Genomic DNA, 11,076 nt, shown 5'->3' on the forward strand with positions numbered 1-11,076 from the left:
TGCTTCCTCTGCTGCTTTTCTTTTGTCAGTTTGGCCAATAGTTTACCAATTTTGTTGAGTTTTTCATTCAAAAACCAGCTTTTGGTCTCGTTAATTCTTTCAATTGTTTTTTCTGTTTTCTATTTCATTTAGTTCAGCTCTAATTTTTATTATTTGTTTTCTTCTGGTGCCGGTGGGTTTCTTTTGTTGCTCTCTTTCTATTTGTTCAAGTTGTAGGGATAATTCTTTGATTTTGGCCCTTTCTTCTTTTTGTATGGGTGCATTTATTGATATAAATTGACCTCTTGGCAGTGCTTTTGCTGTGTCCCAAAGGTTCTGATAGGAAGTGTTTTCATTCTCATTGGATTCTATGAATTTCTTTATTCCATCCTTACTGTCTTCTATAATCCAGTCTTTTTTGAGCAGGCTATAGTGTTTGATTTCTTTTCCCTGCTTTTCCTGTTATTTATTTCCTCTTTTATGGCCTTATGGTCAGAGAAGATGCTTTGTAATATTTCAATGTTTTGGATTCTGCTAAGGCTTGCTTTATGACCTAATATGTGGTCTAGTCTAGAGAATGTTCCATGGGCACTAGAAAAGAAAGTATAGTTGGTTGCTGTTGGGTGGAGTGTTCTGTATATGTCTACGAGGTCAAGTTGGTTGATTGTGGCATTTAGATCTTGCGTGTCTTTATTGAGGTTCTTTCTGGATGCCCTGTCCTTCACCGAAAGTGGTGTGTTGAAGTCTCCTACTATTACTGTGGAGCTGTCTATCTCACTTTTCAATGCTGATGGAGTTTGTTTTATGTGTCTTGCAGCCCTGTCATTGGGTGCATAAATATTTAATATGGTTATATCTTCTTGGTGTATTGTCCCTTTAATCATTATATAGTGTCCTTCCTTATCCTTTCTGATGGATTTAACCTTAAAGTCTGTTTTGTCAGAAATTACTATTGGCACTCCTGCTCTTTTTTGATTGTTGTTTGCTTGATATATTTTTTTCCATTCTTTGAGTTTTAGTTTGTTTATGTCTCTAAGTCTATGGTGTGTCTCTTGTAGGCAGCATATAGATGGACCCTGTTTATTAATCTATTCTGCCACTCTCTGTCTCTTTATTGGTGCATTTAGTCCATTTACATTCAGGGTAATTATGGATAGGTATGAATTGAGTGCTATTATTTTGACGTCTCTTTTTGTGTGTTGACAGCTTCTTTTTCCCACTTGATTATATGTGCTGAGTAGATTTTCTTTATATATTGTCCTTTCCTCATATTTGTTGTTGTTGATTTTGTTTCTGCTGAGTCTGTATTTTTCCGTTGTATTTTATTTTCATGAGGAGGATAGTTTGTCTCCTTTGTGGTTACCTTATTATTTACACTTATTTTTCTATATTTATAACTAACTTTTATTTGTTTGTATTGCTGTATCTTCCTCTCCATATGGAAGGTGTATGATTACATTTCTTAGTCCCTCTTTATTATTATACTGTTGTCTTCTTTTATATAATAACATCGCCGTTACTCTGTGTTAGGCTTTTTTTTTTTTTAATCTTGCTTTGTTTTTTTTTGGATTTTCCTGTCTGGGTTGACTTCTGGTTGCTCTGCCCAGTGTTCTAGACTTGGATCGATACCTGATATTATTGATTTTCTAACCAAAGAACTCCTTTTAGTATTTCTTGTAGTTTTGGTTTGGTGTTTATGAATTCCCTCAACTTGTGTTTATCTGGAAATATCTTAATTTCGCTTTCATATTTAAGACACAGTTTTGATGGATATATGATTCTTGGCAGGCAATTTTTTTCCTTCAATTTTTTAAATATGTCATCCCATTGCCTTCTTGCCTGCATGGTTTCTACCAGTAGTCCAAGCTTATTCTTATTGGCTCTCCCTTGTAGGTGACTTTTCTTTTATCCCTTGCTGCTCTTATAATTGTCTCCTTATCTTTGGTTTTGGCAAGCTTGATTATAATATGTCTTGGTGGCTTTCTTTTAAGAGGTACCTTACGTGGAGTTCGATGAGCATCTTGGATAGATATCTTCTCATCTTTCACAATATCAGGGAAGTTTTCTGCCAACAAATCTTCAACAATTCTCTCTGTATTTTCTGCTATCCCTCCCTGTTCTGGTACTCCAATTACTTGTAGGTTATTTGTCTTGATAGAGTCCCACATGATTCTTAAGGTTTCTTCATTTTTTTAACTTCTTTTTTCTGATTTTTCTTCAAATATATTAGTGCCAAGTGATTTATCTTTGAGTTCAGAAATTCTAGCTTCTACTTGCTCAATTTGGCTCCTCTGACTTTTTATTGAGTTGTCTTATTCTATAATTTTTTTTGTTAATCTTATGAATTCCTGATTGCTGTCTGTCTACGGATTTTTCCAGCTTATTAAACTTTTCATTATGTTCCTGAATAATCTTTCTCATTTCTTCAATTGCTTTATCTGTGTGTTCCTTGGCTAGTTCTGCATATTACCTCATTGCCTTCCTGATGTCTTGAAGGGTCTATATATTAAACTTTTGTATTCTGCATCTGGTAATTCCAGGAATGCACTTTCCTCTAGAAGATCCCTGGATTCTTTGTTTTGAGAGCCTGTTGAGGTGATCATGGTCTATTTCTTTATGTGACTTGATATTGACTGTTGTCTCTGAGCCATCTATAAGTTATTGTATTAGTTTATGCTTGCTTACTGGGTCGTAACTGCTTGCTTTGTTTTGTTTTGGTATACCCCTGTGGGTTGCTTGAGTGAGCTAGCTTGATTATTTTCACCTTTGGAGCTCTGGTGTCCTGTCCCCAGCTGGCTAGAGCTGGTTTCAGGTACATCAATCTAGGAGTCCATTCAGTTTTCTTGTATGAATTCAGCTCAGGTTTCCAGGTAGCTGATATCAAGTGTGTGGTACAGGCTCTGTCCTACAGTCTTAGACGGGCAGGGGTGATTGGTGTATATACCGGTATATGATTGCAGCACGGCTCACGCTCTGAACAAGGCAGGGGGCTGAGAACCGACCCCCAAGTGTCTCTGAGGAAAACACGTCTCTGTTCCTTAAAGCGTGCTGGTGGGTGGGCTCTGCAGGGGGACCATGGGCACCCCAAATTTTTGGTTGTGAGGACTGGGAGGTACCAGTTATCCCTGGGCCCCTGTCGTGGGTGGCTGGGCGACCCAAGTGGAGCCACCAGTCCTTAGGTCCCTGTTGTGGGTAGGTGAGGACCTTGTTTAATAGGCAAAGCAATGTCAAACGTCAAACACCCACCTCTCCGAAAATGATCATGACCCAATAAAACTTCCTCTCTGGGGAGCTGAGCGATCCAGTGTGATCTGAGCCCCAGGTGGCAGGGTAGAATCGCTTTGTCGTGTCTGAGGGGAGAGGTGTTGGCAGGAACAGTCCTCCTTCGTTGGTTGTGCCCACCCCAGCTGACCAGCCTGGACTGCTGTTCTCCTGTCCTGCTCTGGTCTGGGCCTGCCCAGGGCTCCACACAAATGCCCGGTGCAAATGGAGTTTGAAATGGCTGGAGTTTGCCAACAAGGGCCCATTCTCCTGAAATAGTCTCACACAGGTCCATGCAAAAGGGAAAGGTGCTCAAGGTCCACGGATGCTTTATGCCTGGACAGGAACCGGTTCTGTCCTGAGCTCCCCCAGTTAATGGAGCTAGCAAATTATCTTTCCCCCGAGTTGGAATTTTTTTCCTTCCCCAAGGCCAGGAGGACGACTCCAGGTGCTCACCAGGGTCTATCTCAGGCCTAGGGATTCAGCCGCTGAAGCTGGGTTGGGGGTGGGGGGGTGCAGTAAAATATACGCAAGTACTTAGATTTTGCCGAGAGTGCCCTCCTGCTCAGGTTCCGGAGGAGTGAGTGGGCTGTGTGGCTGGCTGCTTCTCCCAGAGGAAACTGTGGCCGAACGCTAGGACGAGCCCACTGCGGCAGCCACTCCAGAAATGGTGCCTGAGGGCTCCCCACGGTTCAGGTCCGGCAACTCCTCTCCGCTTCTGAACGGTCTCTTCCTTTCCCTGCCCCTCAGTTCATTGTCTAAGCTTGCCTTTGATGCTCAGGGCTCGCAGCTTGTCACAAATATACTCGTTTCACTTGTTTTTTCAGGTCTTTGTTGTAAAGAGGCTCCACGGAAAAGTCTGCCTATTCCGCCATCTTGGCTCCACCTCTCCCCAATGACATTTTTTAATGAGATGGAGAAACAAATCACCAACTTCTTATGGAAGGGAAGAGACACCAGATAAGTGAAGCATTACTGACAAAGAAGAACAAAGGAGGAGGCCTCATTCTACCTGATTTTAGAACCTATTATACAGCCACAGTGGTCAAAACAGCCTGGTACCACTACAGCAACAGATTCATAGACCAATGGAACAGAATTGAGAACCCAGACATAAATCCATCTGCATATGAGCAGCTGATATTTGACAAAGGCCCAAAGTCAGTTAATTGGGGAAAAGACAAGTCTTTTTAACAAATGGTGCTGGCATGACTGGATATCGATCTGCAAAAAAATGAAACAAGACCCATACCTCACACCATGCACAAAAACTAACTCAAAATGGATCAAAGACCTAAATACAAAATCTAAAACAATAAAGATCATGAAGAAAAAATAGCGACAACGTTAGGAGCCCTAATTCATGGCATAAACAGTATACAAAACATTACTAAATGCAGAAGAGAAACAAGATAACTGGGAGCTCCTAAAAATCAAACACCTATGCTCATCCAAAGACTTCACCAAAAGAGTCAAAAGACTACCTACAGACTGAGAAAAAGTTTTTAGCTATGACGTGTCAGATCAGCACCTGATCTCTAAAATCTACATGATCCTACTAAAACTCAACTACGAAAAGACAAATAAGCCAATTAAAAAAACGGGTAAAGGATATGAACAGTCACTTCACTAAAGAAGACATTCAGGTAGCTAGCAGATACATGAGGAAATGCTCATAATCATTAGCCATTACAGAAATGCAAATCAAAACTACAACGAGATTCCATCGCACTCCAGCAAGGCTGGCATTAAGCCAAAAAACACAAAAAGAATAAACGTCGGAGAGGTTGTGGAGAGACTGCAACACTTATACACTGCTGATGGGAATGTCAAATGGTACAACCACTTTGGAAATCAATTTGGCACTTCCTTAAAAAGCTAGAAATAGAACTACCATACGATCCAGCAATCCGACTCCTCGGCATATGTTCTAGAGAAATAAGAGCCTTTACATGAACAGATATGTGCACGCCCATGTTCATTGTAGCACTGTTTACAATAGCAAAAAGATGGAAGCAACCAAGATGCCCATCAATGGATGAATGGATAAATTATGGTATATTCACACGATGGAATACTATACATCTATAAAGAACAATGATGAATCCACAAAACATTTCATAACATGGAGAAATCTGGAAGACATTATACTGAGTGAAATTAGTCAGTTGCAAAAGGACAAATATTGTATAAGACCACTATTATAAGAACTTGAGAAATAGTTTAAACAGAGAAGAAAGTATCCTTTGATGGTTATGAGAGGGGGTAGGTAGGGAGGGAAAGGGCTATTCACTAATTAGATAGTAACTGAAAACCAAACCCACTGCTGTCGAGTGGATTCCAACTCCTAGCAACCCTATAGGACAGGGTAGAACTGCCCCATAGTGTTTCCAAAGAGCACCTGGTGGACTTGAACTGCTGACCTTTTGGTTAGCAGCCGTAGCGCTTAATCACTACACCACCAGGGTTTCCAATTAGATAGTAGATAAGTTTTATTTTAGCTGAAGGGAAAGTCAATACACAATACAGGAGAGGTCAACACAGCTGGACTAAACCAAAAGCAAAGAAGTTTCTTGAATAAACTGCATGCTTCAAAGGCCAGCGTAGCAGGGGCAGGGGTTCGAGGACCATGTTTCTGGGGGACACCTAAGTCAATTAGCATAATAAAATCTATCAAGAGAACATTCCGAATCCCACTTTGGAGAGTGGCGTCTGGGGTCTTAAACGCTAGCAAGCAGCCATCTAAGATGCCTCAATTCGTCTCAACCCACCTGGAACAAGGAAGAATGAAGGACACCAAAGACACAAGGTAATTATGAGCCTAAGAGATGGAAACGACCACATAAACCAGAGATTACATCAGCCTGAGACCAGAAGAACTCTGTGGTGCCCGGCCACAACCGATAACTGCCCTGACAGGGAACACAACAGAGAACCCCTGAGGGAGCAAGGGAACAGTGGGATGCAGACCCCAAATTCTTGTAAAAAGACCAGACTTAATGGTCAGACTGGGACGAGAAGGATCCCGGAGGCCAAGGTTTCCAGACCTTCTGTTAGCCCAGGACAGGAACCATTCCCAAAGCCAACTCTTCAGACAGGGATTGGTCTGGAATATGGGATGGAAAATGATACTGGTGAAGAATGAGCTTCTTGGATCAAGTAGACGTATGAGACTATGTTGGCATCTCCCGTTTGGAGGGGAGATGAGAGGGCAGAGGGGGCCAGTAACAACCCGAATGGACACGAGGAGAGAGAGTAGAGGGAAGAACTGTGCTATCTCATTAGAGGAAGAGCAGTTAGGAGTGTATAGCAAGGTGCATGTAAGTATTTGTATGAGAGACTGACCTGATTTGTAAACTTTCACTTAAAGAACAATAAAAATGAATTAAAAAAAAATTGTGTTATTGAAGATTTCAAACACATGAAATTAAAGAGGATCCTATATGATCGCACCTAGTTTAAATGGCTTCAAACATTTTCTTAATTTATCTAATTCCCCTATTCTTTTTCCTTTGTTGGAGTATTTGAAAAGAAATCCAAACATCAAGTTTTTTCACTTGTAAATATTGAGTATACTTGCTTACTTATTTAACAGTTGCCATTGAACTGACTCTGACTCCTGGCAACTCCATATGTGTCCGAATAGAAGTATGCTCCGTACGGTTTTCAATGGCTGATGGTTTTTGATGTAGATCGCCAGACCATTGTTCTGAGGAGACTCTTGTGGATTTGAAACTCCAAACTTTGTGTTAGCAGCTGAGCATTTAGTCATTTGTACCACCCAAGGACTCATTCAGTATATGTGCCTAAGCAATTCAATTCTTCAGTCTAACTGTATAACAATATCGTATCTATGTGATGGTTAATTTTGTGTGTGAGCTTGGCAAGCCTATGGTACCAGTTGTTTGGTCAAATACTAATTTAAACATTGCTGTGAAGGTATTTTGTGGATGTGATTAACATTTACAATTCGTTGACTCTTAACAAAGGAGATTGTTGCTGTTGTTAGTTGCCATGGAGACAGCTCCGACTCATGGCAACTTCATATATAACAGAAGAAAATGTTGCCTGGTCCTGCATCATCTCCATTATCGTTGATATGTTTGAGTCCCTTGTTGTGACTTATGTCAATTCATCACATTGTGATTACCTTTGGTAATGTGGGGTCTTCGTTCAATGACTTAAAGGTCTTATGAGCAAAAACCGAGGTTTCTGAGAGGCAAATGAATTTGGCCTAAAGATTGCAACATAGATATCCGCCATGGATTGAACCGTATGCCCTGAAAATAGTATCAACTTGGTTGGGCCATGATTCCCAGTGTTGTGTGGTTGTCCTCCATTTTCTGATTGATGCAATTTTCCTGTTGTTGTTATTGTTAGGTGCCGTCGAGTCAGTTCCGACTCATAGCGACCCTATGCACAACAGAACGAAACACTGCCGGCTCCTGCGCCATCCTTACAATCGTTGTTATGTTTGAGCTCATTGTTGCAGCCACTGTGTCAATCCACCTTGCTGAGGGTCTTCCTCTTTTCCGCTGACCCTGTACTCTGCCAAGCATGATGTCCTTCTCCAGGGACTCATCCCTCCTGACAAAATGTCCAAAGTATGTAAGACACGGTCTCGCCACCCTTGCCTCTAAGGAGCATTCTGGTCGCACTTCTTCCAAGACAGATTTGTTCGTTCTTTTGGCAGTCCGTGGTATGTTCAATATTCTTCCCCAACACCACAATTCAAAGGTGTCAGCTCTTCTTCAGTCCCCTTATTCATTGTCCAGCTTTCACATGCATAGGATGCGATTGAAAACACCATGCCTTGGGTCAGGCGCACCTTAGTCTTCAGGGTGACATCTTCGTTCTTCAACACTTTGAAGAGGTCCTTTGCAGCAGATTTGCCCGATGCAACGTGTCTTTTGATTTCTTGACTGGTGCTTTCATGGCTGTTGATTGTGGATCCAAGTAAAATGAAATCCTTGACAACTTCAATGTTTTCTCCATTTATCATGACGTTGCTCATTGGTCCAGTTGTGAGGATTTTTGTTTTCTTTATGTTGAGGTGCAATCCATACTGAAAACTGTGGTCTTTGATCTTCATTAGTAAGTGCTTCAAGTCCTCTTCACTTTCAGCAAGCAAGGTTATGTCATCTACATAATGCAGGTTGTTAATGAGTCTTCCTCCAATCCTGATGTCCCATTTTAATTCATTTAGTCCAGCTTCTCATGTTATTTGTTCAGCGTACAGATTAAATAGGTATGGTGAAAGAATACAACCCTGATGCACACCTTTCCTGACTTTAAACCAATCAGTATCCCCTTGTCCTGTCAGAACTACTACCCCTTGATCCACGTAAAGGTTCCGCATGAGCACAATTGAGTGTTCTGGAATTCCCATTCTTCGCAATGTTATCCATAGTTTGTTATGATCCACACAGTCGAATGCCTTTGCATAGTCAATAAAACACAGGTAAACATCCTTCTGGTATTCTCTGCTTTCAGCCAGGATCCATCTGACATCAGCAATGATATCCCTGGTTCCATGACCTCTTCTGAAACCAGCCTGAATTTCTGCCAGTTCCCTGTCGATATACTGCTGCAGCCGTTCTTGAATGATCTTCAGTAAAATTTTGCTTGCGTGTGATATTAACGATATTGTTCTATAATTTCCACATTCGGTTGGATCACCTTTCTTGGGAATAGGCATAAATATGGATCTCTTCCAGTCAGTTGGCCAGGAAGGTGTCTTCCATATTTCTTGGCAGCAATTTTCCTATGTATTATAAATCCTAATCTCTGCCTGTTGTTGATGAGGCAAGATTAGATTATGTTAAAAAGGATTAGGGTGGGAAGTAACACTTTTACCCAGGTCACATCCCTCAACCAATGTAAAAGAAATTTCCCTGGGATGTGGTCTGCACCAACTTTTATCTCTCAAAAGGAGCAGAGAGAGGGGACTTCATACCACCAAGAAAGCAGTGTGGGGAGCAAAGCTTGTCCCTTGGACCCAGGTTTCCTGTGTGCAGAAGCTCCTAGTCTAGGGGAAGATTGATGATAAGGACCTTCCTCTAGATCCGACAGAGACAGAAAGCCTTTGCCTGGAGCTGAAAATTTGAATTTCTAGCTTACTTTACTCTGAGGAAATAAATTTCTCTTTGTGAAAGCCATCCATTTGTGGTATTTCTGTTACAGCAGCACTAGATAGATAACTAAGACAATATCCTACCAGACTTTCCAGCCTGTCATTGGACCTATGGATTTAAAACTTGCCAGCCCCCTACAATCACATGAGCCAATTCCTTAAAAAAAAATCTCTCCCTCTTTCTCCATTTCTATCTCTATATCTGTCTTCTCTCTATATTTATATCCTATGGGTTCTGTTTATTTGGAGAACCATGACCCATAAAATCTATTAAAATCATCATTCCTTAAAGAAGTCTAATATCTTCTTCATATTCAAATATCTTTAATTATCTCCAAGATGTCTTTTTGTGGCTGGTTTGCTTGAAGCTATATCGACACTAGGTTCACATGTTATATTTGACTGCTATGTCTCTTTAAGGTTCTTTTGTTCTATAACAGACCCTTCCTTTTCTTTTTTATGCCATTGAATAGTACATAAATTGTTTTATACAGAATGTTTGCATTCTGGATTTGGCAGATTATTTCCTGTGGGTGTCACTTAACTTCTTTCCAATCCATGAAAATTTCCTATATTCCGGTAGCTAGAGGCTTGATTGGATTAGTTCAATTGTTTCAGGCACATTTATGTCATAGTTCCTGTTATGTCTTCTCTATTGTATCATATCATGAGACACATAACATTAGGGATGTTAAGGTTGATCTGGGAATATGAGCATTTTCAGCCTAGTCTCTCAATAATAATGTATACCATAAAATTTTTCTCTGAGATTTTAGAATCCATTGGTGATTATTTCTCAGCTTCATTTTTTGTTCTGTTTCTCTAGAGCAACCAGACTGATACATTGTTATAGCCTAGGTAATTTTCCTTGTCAGTTATTTTCCTTTCCATTATTCCTCTTTGGCACATAATAAGGTATGTGGCAAGTAGGCTTAGATTTCAGAAGCCAGTCATCACTTACTTGCTGTTGGGGAAGTTCTGTGAGAAAAGTAAAGAGGCAGTAACGTAAGAGGCTACGCTTGCGGCTGAGGGAATGATTAGGGGTGAACACAGCAAGATATTGATACAGCAGTTTCCAGAAATACCCTCCGTATATTAGCCGATCCAAGAAAATTTCTCTTGTGATATGAGAGCCAGGGGGCTAGGGGAATCATTGTCCCTCTGGGGGGAAACAAGGACTGGTGTGGCCCCAGAACAGTACAAGTTGACAGACCAACCTCATTCTGAGTCCTGAGTATCCTATTACCCATTCATAGAAGTCAAACCAATATAGGTCACATGTGAGAGAAGATATGGACCATCCCTTCTGAGCAACACAGACCTGACTGTTCCTAGATCTCCATGGGAGGCCCAGGACTGCTTTAGATTCTTAGAGAGTGAGGAGAAGGGAATTTCCATTCTTGGCTTGCCTTCACAGTTCAAGAAATGAGAATTTGAATTTTGTGTTTGAGTGTGTTGGGTGCTCAATTTGATCTACTGTAGTGCTTCCAGTTTTTCCCTGTTGTGAATATTCTTGTGATACACGTCTATGTAAGCACATCTCTCTGCATTTGTACTATTTCCTCAGGATATATTTTTAGAAGTATAATTCAAAAGTATGCTCATTTTTTAATGCTCTGGGTACATGTTGTCAGGTAAGTTCCTTGGTCAAGAAGGCAATTCTAAGTCAAACATTCTATGCATTTTGTCAAATGCTCTTTGCT

This window comes from Elephas maximus, chromosome 4 (genome assembly GCF_024166365.1).
Source record: "Elephas maximus indicus isolate mEleMax1 chromosome 4, mEleMax1 primary haplotype, whole genome shotgun sequence".
In the NCBI taxonomy this organism is placed as follows: domain Eukaryota; kingdom Metazoa; phylum Chordata; class Mammalia; order Proboscidea; family Elephantidae; genus Elephas; species Elephas maximus.